Source organism: Muscardinus avellanarius, assembly GCF_963383645.1.
Source record: "Muscardinus avellanarius genome assembly, chromosome: 4".
NCBI lineage: Eukaryota > Metazoa > Chordata > Mammalia > Rodentia > Gliridae > Muscardinus > Muscardinus avellanarius.
The window spans coordinates 109145290-109159659 of record NC_137789.1 but is presented as its reverse complement, the minus strand read 5'-3'; positions in this window follow the sequence as shown (position 1 = coordinate 109159659).

Below are 14370 nucleotides of genomic sequence, written 5' to 3'. Positions count from 1 at the left end.
ATGGCTGACCCATCGTACTCTTGCAAAGTGCGCTGAGCAGGTCCTTTGGGGCATGCTTCTTCTCAAGTGCTATGGTCAGGACCCACTCAGTGTGAGCAAAGTGATGTTCCTTTTAAAGGGGGAGCCAGCCCTTCTATTCAGATGTGTGTCTAATATCAGCTTTTTAAGTATGATGTGAGAGTAAATGTGATATCTTCATCGTAAATAAGAAAACTGAGTCTTCATACTGGGCATGGTGTTGCATGTGTATAATCCCAAGGAGGCTGAGACAGGAGGATCCCAGGTTCAAGGCAACATACTGAGACCCTTTTCCAAAATTAAAAAAAAAAAATGTTGGAGTTATAGCCCAGAGATAAAATGTCCTTGGGTTTTGTGAGAATTTAAAAATATATAAATTAAGCCAGGTGTGGAGGCACATGCTTGTAATCCCAGCTTTCGGGAAGCTGAGACTGGAGGATCATGGTTCCCAGACAGCCTCAGCTACTTAAGTGAGGCCCTCTGCAACTTAGTGAGATCCTGTTTCAAAATAAAGACTAAAAACTAGGGTGGGAGTGTAGTTCGGAGTTCGAATGCTCCTGGGTGCCAGACCCACAAAAATAAGAAAATATATAAATTAATAAATGAATAATGAAGTGAATGAAGATTATAAATCCAAGCATCTCTAAATATTAAGGTAGCTATTTTCCAGATTTATTGTTACAGTGCTATTAACAGAAATGCAACTTATTTAACTAAATTTCAAAATTGTCTTTTTGCCTTCTGGAATTAAAGTCTCTACGAATTCATAAAATGTTAGAACTGGAGGATACGCTAATGATCACATAGCTTGGTCCATTCTTGTTTTTAGTGGATGAGAAAACTGAGGTTGGAAAGCAGTGGCTGCTTTCCCAGGCCTTAGAATCGCTCTTCTAAGTCTTGACCTTGGGCTTTTATCATGCCACACTTTTTGGTATTTCAAAATAAATGCTTGTCATGTCTTCATAACTGGCTCCAAATTCAGAATCCTCTACCTGCCTCGAGGTTGATCACTTTACTAGTCTATTTTTTCACTTAAGACATTGTCCTGCGAATCCCCTTATTTTTCACTTAAGACATCGGAGTACTTATTAAATGTTCTGTGTGTTTACCATCACGGGAAATGCAAAGACACCTGGTCCCTACCCTTACATGACTTACAATCCAATTAAGAAGAGAAACACATGTAATCTTATTTATGGCAGGTCATAATTATGGGAGAAATTCTGTCCATTTACCTTGAACTCAGTGTGAAATAAAAGTTGTTTGCTTTCTAAAGCCCTAATTTTTCATTTTTTAATGAGACCTTTGAAGAATGGAACTCTAGGGGCTAAATCATTTCAGCTTGACTGCTTATCTCACAAATAGGATTTTAGCCACATCGAGATGAGAAGTCACTTTCAAGAATATTGTTCATTGAATATAGCACGTTCTCACCTTTGGCCTTTGGACTAAATGTCCAAGCATACCTGGTGTGCTTTGTTTTTCTGCTATGCCCTTGGGGCTAGAGATAGAATTGTGGACTGAACACAAAGTGTTGCCTTACCTGAGTGCCAGGATGTGCCTGATAGGAAATAGCCAGTCTGGGAGGGGGTCAAGGGTGATGGTGAGCGATAGAGTTCTGTTAATAAACATTCATTCAGCAGACATGCATACATATTTCTTGAGCTCTTACTGTTTTCCAAGTATGATTGAATACTGAGTCAATATAATGGGGGATAAGAGAAAAAGGTCCTTGCTTCTACAGAGCTTTCCTTCTAGTGGGCAGATAGGCCATGAGCAAAGACTAGAAAATCCATATGGTAATAACGTCATACAGAGAAAGAGTGATGATTAAGCACAGACTGGAGGACCAGGGAGGCTCCTGGGGGGAAGGGATTTAGGAGCAAAGACCCGAAGAACAAGAAGGAGGCACATGGGGAAGGCTTTGGGGAAGTGCAGGGAAGAGGGTCTAGGCAGAGGAGCATCCTGTGCACAGGCCAGATAGCCAGAAGCAACGGGGCATGTCTCAGAAACAGAACTTGGCCTGGGATCTGCAGAAGAAGAGTGATAGGGCAGAGGACAGGACAGGGTCACGAGGCAGTCAGGAGCCGGGCCCCCGTGAGGCTTTGCAGGATGACTAAGGACTTTGGTTTTAACTCCAAGGCAGTAGAAGCCATTGGAGGGATTTCAACAGGAAAGTCATGTAATCTAATTTAGATTTTCAAAAGTTTATGATTGATGCTGTGGGGACAGTAAATTGTCTAGGGGAGGAAGGGAATCGAGGACAAGCAGGATGCATAGCAGTATTGCATGGGAGGGACAGTGCCTGATGGGGGAGGGGAGGGCTGTCACACAGATAGGACAGGGGACTGACTGGGTGAAGCTGGGTGAAGCGCAACAGGTCAGCTCGCTGAAGCTTCATTGCCTCAACCATAGAAAAAGAATAATAATATTCTCACAGGGATCTGTTCTGGATGCTTCATATGATGAAGCTGAGTGCTCAGTATATATTATACAGTGATAGTCAAAAGATGGCATGTTAAGTGTCTAGAGCAAGAGGAAACAATGGCCCACTTGGCTCACCACCTGTTTTTGCTAATAAGTTTTATTACAACACAGCCATGCCTATCTGCTGGGTATGGTAGCTTTCACACTACACCCCTAAAGTGGAGTAGTTGCAAAGGGAAAAAAAAGGGAAGCCAAATGACCTGCAACACCTAAACTAGTTATCATCTGCCCCTTTACAGGAAAACTTGGTTGACCCAAATCTAGATTGTAATGACCAGAAGGAGGAATGTGACAGAAACACACACTATGTCTACGTCTAGGAAGCAGTATATTCAGAGAAATACCAGTGGCGGGCCATACACTATATTTTCCAAGTGCTCTGCAAAAAGAGAAGGCCTCAGCTGTAAAGACATGATTAATAAAGGAAGCATTTAAAATAAACTCGCAATGTTAGTGTTACACAAATCAACCAACAATATCATGTAAAATTCATATGGTGCCCTCAGCTTTCCATTATACTCAACCAATAATTTTATTAAAACAACCCACTCTGGATGCATAAATTCAGTACAGTGGAGGATAAGTAGTGAAAAAGAAAGATATCAATAAATGGGAGAGTCATAAATAATATAGAGTCCATCCACACAGTCAGTGGATATTAATTTGAGCATTAAGTATATTTTAGTTCTAATGTGAAGTGCTGGGATTTACAGTGGTAGATGTGACAGCCACAGGCCCTGATTCATAGGACTTTGGCTTTACTGTTTTCTTGTGGGGAAAGCCTGAGGGGTTGATGGCTTCCAGCTTCATGGGAGTATCTTAGTGTGAATAAAGGAAGACCCTTCCTTCCTTCCTCAAGATACTTTATTTCCATCTATAGAAAACATTACAAAAAACATTGTATTTTTCTTAGGGTCTTCACTGCCATTTGCCCCAAACTTTAATATAAACATGTAACTCAATTATAACTATGATGTGAATGATACTTAAGTATGGTGCTTTTTTGTAATACAGAAACTTGTTCTCTGACGCAGGAGTGCCAGAGGATGTGTTCAGAACAGAAAGTAAAGATGAGCTTTAGAGAGAAGACTGCTCTGGGCTGAAGACCGCGGAGACTGATGTTCTAGTTATTAATATTCTAAGTTGGTGATTCCTCATTATGATTTTATGTGTCCTAAGGGTATCCACAAGAACTTTATATCATTCTCCAAAGTTTTAATGGGAAATTTAAGCAAGCTTTATACTGTTCATGGACGAGTGGACAGGAGATGAGCATGGCAAAATAAAAAATGATCAGTTATAGGATGTCCAAGTAGCCAAGAAGTTCTGGGACTCCCTGAGGGCGAGGCCAGTTTACACATAGTCCTGGGAGTTGTGTTTTCATTTTCATCAAATCTAATTTCTTTCTTTACTGTCTTGCTTTTTTTTTTTTTTTTTTTTGGTTTGGGGATCAAACCCAGGGATTGATGAGAGTCTCACTGCTTGCTGAGGTGGTCTTCAAACCTATGATCCTTCTGTCTCAGCCTCCCAAGTTCTGGGATTTCACGTGTGATTCACCATGATTGGCTCTTGTTTTTTTAAACAATATTCAGCAATGGGTGTGGGGGGACATGCCTGCAATCCCAAGACTTGGAAGGCTGAGACAGGAGAATCACAGGTTCAAGGACCATCTCAGCAAGTAGTGAGACTCTCATCAGCCTAGCAAGACCCTGTTTACAAACCAACAAATAAAAAAGAAGGGGGATTGGGGGGTGTATCTTAAGGTATAATGTCCCTGGGTTCAACCCAGTAACTAACACACACACACACACACACACACACACACACACACGACACACACACACACACTTGAGGTTCAAGGTTTTGTATTACTTAGGTGGTATACAACTAAAATCCCTATATGAAGAAATCTCACATAATGCCTCCAGAAACAGTTTCATAGAACACAAAGACTAAAACAGGCTATATATATATGGGAGCTAGGAGCAAAGCATGCATGGAGGTCAAGTCTGTAATCCCCCGCCCCATTGTGCAGAATAAAGAAGAAAGCCTACATGAGCAAAGACAGACTGATTCTGGTCTGACATCATCAGAATGGAGGAGAGCAAAGCAAGAGGCAACTGAAAGGAATATGTGGGAAGGCAGAAAATATTTCAGTTGAAAACCTGGCCCTCTCTGTTTCTCCAAATCTTGTTCTCAAGGCTTCTCTTTTATTTCTTTTCCCCCACGTCCCATGTGCCGTGCCAAAGGGAATTTTTTCTTTCCTAGGCACCCTCAACTAACATCGACACAGTTGATCTCACTGGGAATCCAGGCAACGGCAATAAGGAAAGTCTGCTTTTCCTTATTAATATGTGGTGGAAAGTTACCAGCTTTATTTTCCATTGCTAACTATTTAGTTTTATGTATAGTTCTGAAGACTGATATAACTAGGATTCATCTTACCACTTTTCAAATGTTTTTGAAATCTTGGACCAAAGAGGAAGTGATGGGAAGTTGTAAACAAAATGTGCAGATTCAGTGGAGTTCACCACACTGCTATTTTCCTCCTCTGTAATGCTACTATGGAGCTTCTTACTGCTTTTCATAAATACTTTGTGATTGGGCTCTTATCATCAACAATTAGATATTTCAAATATGTCCAGTAAGTGTTTGTCATTCCATAGAAGATAGCACAATGACATCCATTTCCTTTTAAATGTTTAAGAAACTTCAAGAGTTAAGAAATGAAAATAGATGCTTAAAAAGTCATTTAACCATATTCTACATGAGACTGCAAAACTAACTCAACAAATAGAGCATTCTACTCTCATTTTACTTAAACTTGATAAAAATATTACTTAGCCACAATCTTTATTTTGTGTATTTAGAAATCTGAGTTTCACACAGTAGAGGCCATGCTTGAGGGGATGGGGGAAAAGCCACAAGAGAGAAAATATTTTGGTTCAGCTTTGGGCTTGGTGAGCTGTTTTTCCTCATAAAATTTATAAATTAAGGGACATATTTCTACAAATTATTACAGTCCATGGTTAGTGGTTACCAAACACTTCTCCCTTTAACTTGAGAAATGCTTTTCTAGTACTTGCTTATTTTGTGAAACAAACATACATTCACTAATCATCCTTTCCTGAACCTAGAACAACAACAAAAATTCCCACAGGCTAAAACTTCGTGTGTTAGTGTGTGTGTGTGTGTGTGTGTGTGTGTGTGTGTGTGTGAGAGAGAGAGAGAGAGAGAGAGAGAGAGAGAGAGAGAGAGAGAGATGCACATTCTACCTTTAAGCTACATTCCTGGTCATTTTTGCTTTTCATTTTGAAACAGGGTCTCACTAGATTGCTCAGGGTCTCACCAAGTTGCTAAAGCTGGTCTTGAACCTGTGATCCTCCTGTCTCAGCCTCTCAAGTACTGGGATTACAGGTGTGTGCTACTATACCTGGCTCTGATTAACTCTTGTTAATTGGAGAGTTCAGTGATACCATGTGAGAAACCAATGCTTTTCTCTTGTTGATGACCAGTTGGAAAATTCCTACTGTTTAGTTAGAGTATAATTATAGTGGAAACTATTTTTGGGAAGAATGGAGTATCTCAGTGTAGTTATGGAGAAATATCATAAATACAGAAGCTGAGTGGGGCAAAGACATGAATTCATAGTTTCCTTTTTATTTTTCTTGGTGGTACTAGGGTTGGAACCCAGAGGCTTTCTACCTCTGGACTACACTCCCAGACCTATTTTATGCTTTATTTGGAAATAGGGTCTCACTAAGTTGCTGAGAGCCTCACTAAGTAGCTGAGGCTGGCTTCGAACCTGCGGGATCCTCCTGTCTCAGCCTCCCAAGTGCGGGGATTACAAGCGTGCAGCACCACGCTGGCCCGTCAAAGTTTCCTTTTTACTGGAGATTCCTGAAATACCATTAGGTGGCTTCAGGACAGGATTAAATAACACTGGATAACACGGATCACACTTTATTTCCTTTTTAGTTCTTTTGCATTTCTATTAACATCAAGGAGAAAGTTTGCAACTGGTGCCTCAGGCAGCAGGCTGAACAAAAGAAGAAACCTAGAATATTTTGTTTCTTACTGTGTTTAATGTAGGAACAGGTGATTTTCCATTAAGATACTAAGATGAAGCTAGCTAGCTTTCTTTCTTTCTTTCCTTCCTTCCTTTCTTTTCTTTTCTTTCTTTTCCTTTTCTTTCTTTCTTTCTTTTTTTTATTTGTACTGGGAATTGAATGCAGGAATTTTCTACCTCCGAGCTATGACCTCAACCTATTTTAATTTTTTTTTTCTTTTGGTGGTAGTGGGGACTGAACTCAGTGGCATTTTACCTTTAAGCTATATCCTAGCCTATTTTATTTTTATTTTTTTAAATTTTGAAACAGGATCTCACTAAGTGGCTGAGGCTGGCCTTGAACCTGCAATTCTCCTGTCTAAGCCTTCCAAGTTCTCAGACTCCAGGTGCATACCACCATGCCCGGCTTTCTGTCTTTTTTTTTTTTTTAAGTAGGGTTTCACCAAGTTACTAAAGTTCTTGCTAAGTTGCTGAGGCTAGCCTTGAACCTGTAATCTTCCTGTCCTAGCCGCTCAAGTATACAGTCATATGCCACCATGTTTGGCTAAGATAAAGTTTTATGAGGGAGGGAAAAAGGGAGGTTTGGGGGGAGGAAACAGACTAAATAATGTTATAGCATATATGAATGTATCTGACTCTCAGGATCATGTGTGGGGAGAGAGGAAGGGAGGAGTGGTAAATTACAATGCACCAATAAAAATTAATAAAAATAAAGATACCAAAACCCTTGCCATCACTGTGGCCTCTCACAAAAATTCTGTTTAGATAAAAAGTAAACTAAGTTAAGTCAAAGTATGGCATAATAAATGGGATGCACAAAATATGACAAATGATCGAGTTTGGAACACAGAATTCTCTAAATCGAGTTAAATCCCCTTTCCTTAGACTTCTTTTCACCTTCCCTTTTCCCCTTTCTTTCCCCTTTTCCTTTCTAATTTCTGTCATTCAACAGAATTAATTATTAATGTACAATGTGCCTGACATTATCTTAGGCACGGTGAACCCAGAAATGCAAAGGTTATTACATCATCATATTTCCTCTCAACCTTCTCAGTATTACTGGAGAGACAGATATGGAAACTATTGTTATACAGTAAGAGATTTGATGTGCTTGCGAGGTATAGTGTAGCCCAGAGGAGGGACGGCCACCAGAGAAGCAAGGGAGGTATCAGGTTTCGACCTTGAGAATCAGTCCTTTGAAATTCGGGCCAAGTTCACAAATGTGTCCTTAATTTATTTAGCAAACCTCTGTTAAGCCAGAGACTGCTAGGTGCTAGGGATTTGGACATGAGAAAGGTACAACTGAAGCCTTAAGGTGCTACTATTCACACCAAGTGATGTGTGCACGGGTGTCTTTATCGCTCTGAACTTTATTATATGATTATAATGCACCAATAAATTTTTTTTAAAAGATGCTACTACTGGAACAGACGAGGAAGGACGTGATCATCTAGATGTATTTCCTTTATCTCAAAACACTGAAGGCAGCCGGGCGTGGTGGTGCACACTTATAATCTCCGCGCTTGGGAGGTGGAGGCAGGAGGATCGTGCTGGTTCGAAGCCAGCTGCGCTGGCTTAAGAGATCCTGTTTCCAAATAAAAATATAAAAAGTAGGTGTCTGGGAGTATAGCCTGGAGGTAGAGGTAGAAGGGTTTCCAGGAACCCCAGTGCCACCAAAAAAAAAAAAAAAAAAAAAAAAACCATTGAAGGCAGATGTGTTCACAAGCCACAGTTTTTAGGACTGTAATACAAATTGTATATCACATAAAACTCATAAGGATCTGGGGCAGTAACCCATACTTACAACATATGAATAGTCACACTATTTAGAAAAAGGATTATAAATAGCTTCAAATCAATTTGATTTCAGATTTTTTTTAGATTTCTGAATTCCAGAAAAGTGTTTTAGAACACATTCTTTTTTTAAAAAAAGTTCTATAAATGTTCTGTAAAATGTTCTAAATTTTATTTTAGAAAAGAGAAAAAGGATTTACAACATAAGATGGCAGGTACCAACTCACTGATGGGCCTGAGGAAAGAGGCCTGCCAACTTCCTAGGTCCCAGGCTGGGGCCTGTTTCTGATCTGGACACTAACGGGGCCACTGTCAACCCCACCAGTGAATGGAGACAGCAGTTTCTCTCTGAGAACTCTAGCACACCAGGACAAGTGCAGTGTTAGAATGCAACTCTTGTCTCAACTCAGAACACATTTTTAAAAATGATCAGACAGCTGGGCTTGGTGGTGCATGCTTGTAATCCCAGCATTTGGGAGGCTGAGACAGGAGGACTGCGGTTCACAGACAGCCTCAACTATTTAGTGAGGCCCTTTGCAACTCAGTGAGACCCTGTTTCAAAATAGAGAATAATAAATAGGGCTGGGGTTGTAGCTCGGAGGTCAAATGCCACTGGGTCCCATCCCCAGTTGGCAAAAATAAATAAATAAATAAATAATTAGAGATAAATTGAAGAGTATTTTAGAAGAACAAAGATAGGGCAACAAACTACGCTTTAACAGAAAAAGGGTCAGGAAGGGCTTTCTTGAGGATGTTTTCTGAATGGAGCCTGGATGGATGTGTATGAAGGGTCTGAGAATCACCCACCATCCCAAATATCGAAGGACTCACAAGAGATGCAAAATGCAAGCGAGGTTTAATGTGCTGCAGCTCTGTCCCGGCTAGCCAGGGGTCGAATTTCCACCCCTCCCCACTCCATGCTCTGAATTTTATAACCCTACGAGGGAGTGGTTACACATGAGGGAGTGGTTACACATGTCAGAGCCCGCCAAAAGTTCGAGCCCGCCAACCTTAGAATATAACCAATCAGATACAAGGACAAACAAGTACAACCAATAATTTTAAAACATGCATCCACACAAGTCAGAGCCTGCTAAGGACTGCTTATCTCCCTTACCTCGACCATTTAGTGTCTTGGTCTGGAGCCCTAGCTAGCCAGGACAGAGCTGCAGCACAATAAACCTCGCTTGCATTTTACATCTCTTGTGAGCCTTCGATATTTGGGTTGGTGGGCGATTCTTGGACCCTTCATGTAGAGTCAACCAGACAAAGGCAACAGGGAAGGCTGCGCACTGAGGGATGGGAGAGGGGTTTTTCAGGTAGAGGAAGTAGTCTGCAGAAAGACAATGGCCTTGGCGTTGGGGGAAGCTGCAAGTAATTCAGAATGGCTCTGTGTGGAGCTTCTGAGACAAAGGAAGAAGGTAGTGATGGCGATGCTGATGGGGAGCAACTGAGATCTGGCAGAAAAAAAATAGACAGGGACTCAAGCTAAGTTTAGCCTCTATACTAAAGGATTGGGAGGGCTACTGTAAAACTTTAATGGAGTGTATCCATATGAACAGATTTGAAATTTAAAAAAAATCACAATACTGGAAGACAGAACTTAGGCACTACCCAACATTGGAAAGCTATTGTTATTGTCTAGGTGACAGATAATAAGAATATGCAAGTTGGCCTGGTTTGGCACAAAGTTTGTTCAACAAATCAGAACAATTGGAGGGTTATAGGCAGGCACATAATGAGAATGGATAAGAACATTTTTTCCCCCCAGTGGTGGGGATCAAACCGAAGAGTACCTCTGAGCTACACCCCCAGCCCTATTTTTTGTATTTATTTATTTATTTATTTATTTATTTATTTATTTATTTATTTGGTGGTATTGGGGTTCCTGGAAGCCCTTCTACCTCTGAGCTACACTCCCAAACCTATTTTATATTTTTTTTATTTTTGGAAACAGGGTCTCTTAAGCCAGAGAAGCTGGCTTCAAGCCAGTGCGATCCTCCTGTCTCTGCCTCCCAAGCGCGGTGATTACAAGTGTGAGCCACCACGCCCGGCCTAGTCTTTTTATTTTTGAAACAGGGTCTCATTGAGTTGCGAAGGGCCTCACTGAGTAGCTAAGGCTGTCTGCAAACTGCGATCCTCCAGTCTTAGCCTCCTGAATGCTGGGATTACAAAGCGTGCGCCACCGCACCCAGCTCCAAGAGGGCATATTCTATAGAATTACTTAGGACTCAGTATCTGATTGGACTGGGAGGTGGGAGGGCAGAGTTTCCTCATCTGACTTCAGGGTGTGTATTGCTTCGTGGTACCATGAACAGATTAGGAAACATTGGCAGAATCCATGATACTGGCATCCTCAAGGATAGACAAAAAGAAATTATGTGTTCCATTTTGAGCAAGATGAAATACAGGTTTAGGGCTCAGGGAGGTTGTCTTAGCGGCATTTGAGAGTCCCCAGCTAATAAGTGGAGGCTTAGTGTGAATGAGATCAAAGAGAGAACACACATGATGTAAAGAACACAGAAGACAGAGGTCAAAATCAGAAGCGATGTTGAAGGAGAAGGTCATGGTCAGCCATATCAAATGCCCTTCAACGCTCAACTGAGATAAGGTCTGGAAAAGCCCTTAATGGACATGGCAAATAGGATGTCAACCATGACCAGAAAGAGCTGTGTCAGTACCTGAGGAAGAGCAGAGGCCTGATGCCTATAAATAAAGGAGTGTGTGAGAGAATGTCAGCTGCTGTCCCTGCGAGATACCTGGCTGTGAAGAGAAGGATGCAAAGAATGTCAGTCTCAGAGGCAACCACAAGCTATATGGAAAGGTTTTGGCTTAGTTTTGGTACCAGGCTCCCCCATTACTTTATTCAGCCTTTTCAGCTACATTGCAGCCTGCCTCTGGAACAAGTATTTCTCAGAAATACTAAACACAAGTATTTCTCAGAAATAGATGGCCAGATAAACAATCTGCTGGGATAGCTCTGCAGGAAAGCACCTCTTTCTGGGCTGCCTTGTAGGTGCTGTTTCTCCTTCTAAGTTCCTGTAGCATGTTCACACCCTCCTTTCTCTGTTGTCTACTGGATTAGCTGCTTGCCTCTTGTTTTGGATGGCTCTTGGGACTGTATTGATGCCAGAAAGCTGGCTGGTAAAATTCCTGGGTGTACAGGATTTGCCAAGGCGATACTCTTCCCAGGTGACCTCCACTGGCTTCTTGCACCTGTATCCTCTGCTTCATATTTCCAGTTTAGCTCAGCCAATTTCTGTGTCTGAGGGGATAAAGCAGCTGGCTAGACACAGTGGGAGATGCAAGACAGGGACCTTGCGTGGTAGACCTTAAAATCCATGGCACAGCCTGGAAAATAATGAGGGCAGTAGTTTTGAAACTTTTGGGAACATGTATATGCTTTGGAAAGTTGATGGAAACTATGTAGTTTATATTAAACAGCATACAGAATTTAACAAAAAATTTCAAGAGGGTTCATGGACTTGCTAAATTCTTAAAGCAGTTTATAAACTCAGTTGAAGACTGCCCAAGCTACAGAGCTATGCTATTCTTTGCGCATGAACTCAGCTAAATCAATGTTTCTGAGACTCAGTCTCCAGACTATGCTGCCTGTCTGGCAAGCATTTTGTGGGACTGAATGAGATAATACAAATAAGGTGCTTAGCACGGTGCCACACACAGCCGATTTTATTTTTATGAAATCATTAAAATGATTTCAGTTTTATGTGTTTTGAAAAAAATGAGGTAGGAATAGAATGGGAGGTAGCTAACTCACTGCAGTGGTCTGCTTAGGGAGTTATTCTGGTTATAGTAGTCACTAAGTTGACAAACAATGTTGTGTTTTTCATATTTGAGTGGTTCTCTACCTACCTACAGAACTTTTGATTTAGCCAATTTTCACCTGCAATATTATTCTGCTTAAATATTTTTTCCATTTATATATACTTGCTTGAAAGAGAAACACTGGATCCCTATCATAAATAGAAAACCACTTTCACTTGCCATAAATAGCAAGTAACAATAACAATAAATAAGTTAGCTGTGGTGGCACAAGTTTGTAATCCCAGGAGGATGGTGGTTAGCAGCCAGCCTCAGTTACTTAGTGATACTTTGCAACTCAGTGATACTCTGTTTCAAAATAAAGAATACTGTCCCCCATGATAGTGCATGTCTGTAATTCCTAGACAGGAGGATCTGGAAGGTTTGAAGCCAGCCTCAGCTACTGAGTGAGGCTCTCAGCAACTTAGTGAGACCCTGTTTCCAAATAAAGTATAAAATAGGTGTGGGTGTATATCCCAGAGGTAGAAAGTCCCTGGGTTCCTCCCTCAGTATCACCAAAAATAAATAAATAAATAAGTAAATACATAAATAAAATAAAAAATAGGGCTGAGGGTGTAGGAGGTAGACTGGCCCTGGGTTCCATCCCCAGTAAGCAAAAACAAAACAAAACAAAAACCCCAATAAACATGTGAGCTAAACAACAAAAAGGAACAATGTTACAAATTATAGTCACAATCCCAAATTCTCTCCTCTCACTCTGATAAAAAGGGAGATTAGCTATTGTTAAAAGAATTTTGTTTTTTCCCCCTTTTTTATCGGTGCATTGTAGTTGGATCTCTTAATGGGGTACAAGATGGTGGAGGTATACACGCCCACATCACTCATTTAGCCCTTCCCCAATTCCCACCCCATTCCCTCTCCTCTCCCTCCTTCTCAAGTTTGGCTAAGCGATTGCTTTTAATATGCTTGTGAATGTACATTGTGTACATTAGGAAATTTCCTCTTTCCCCCTCCCATCACCCTCAGTTAGGTCACTTTATTTGTTCATGTAAAAGATTTTCCTTTTTCTAGAGCTCCTCCTATGACCTATTTTTCTCCTTAGCTTTCAAATATTAGGGAGAGGATCTGATTTTTTACTTTTTGTGACTGGCTAATCTCACTTAGCGTAATGTTCTCACTTAGCAAAAGTTCCGTCCATTTCCCTGCAAATGACATATTTTGTTCTTCTTTATGGCTGAGTAAAATTCTATTGTGCACATATCCCATAGTTTTGTAATCCATTCATCTCTTGATGGACACTTGGCTGGTTCCATAGTTTGGCAATTGTGAATTGTAAGGCTATGAACACTTAGTTTTCATTCTTTGGGGTAGATATCCAGAAGGGGTATTGCTGGATCACATGGTAGGTTGGTTCCCATTCTTCTGAGGATCCTCCATAATGTTTTCCAAAGTACTGGCACTAATTTGCAATCCCACCAACAATGTATTAGAATTCCCACCTCTCAACACACTCATCAGCATTTGTTTTTGGGAATTTTCTCTTTGTAATCAGAATAAATGAAAGAGAATAAATGGAAAAGGGAACAATTTTTTCACTACTTGAGTGGTGGTTATATAGTGCCCTCACCCTGCGGGGTGTACCCAGTGAACCATCTCCCCTGACTGCAGCGAGAGGTCCTTCCTCCCTTCAGAGGACACAGGGTGAGGATGGGTGCTTCCATCGGCCCCAACCGGCAGTAAGTTCTGTGTAGGCAGTGGCGTGGTATCCAGATGTCCAGCCCCTCTGCGAGGACAGGAGTGCTGCAAACCCTTGTCATCTGAGCTCCTGGAAGCAAGGACGCTCAGAGGTTCCGCGCCTACCTCACACCCGGGACAGCTCCAGAGTTTCATATTTTAATTGGACAGTAGCTGGAGCAATCCGAGTGCCGCGGGCCCAGGGTGGGACGGAAAAGAGGCTGCTCACACTGTTTCGAAGCTGCCCAAAAACTGCTTCTCCATGCACTGTGCGCTATAGATTTCTAACAATTAAAAAGCAGAATTGCCGAGTTTATTCTCTGAAACTCTAGTAAGCAGGGATCGGAGGACACGATTGTATTATTATCACGGGGGTGGCTCAGGGAATTAACTCCAGCAGCCCTGGAGAAACTCGCACCCCCTCTTCCTGAGCTACCTGCGCTCCACCTCGCCGGCCCAGGGGCGCGCACCCCCCCAGGGTCGGG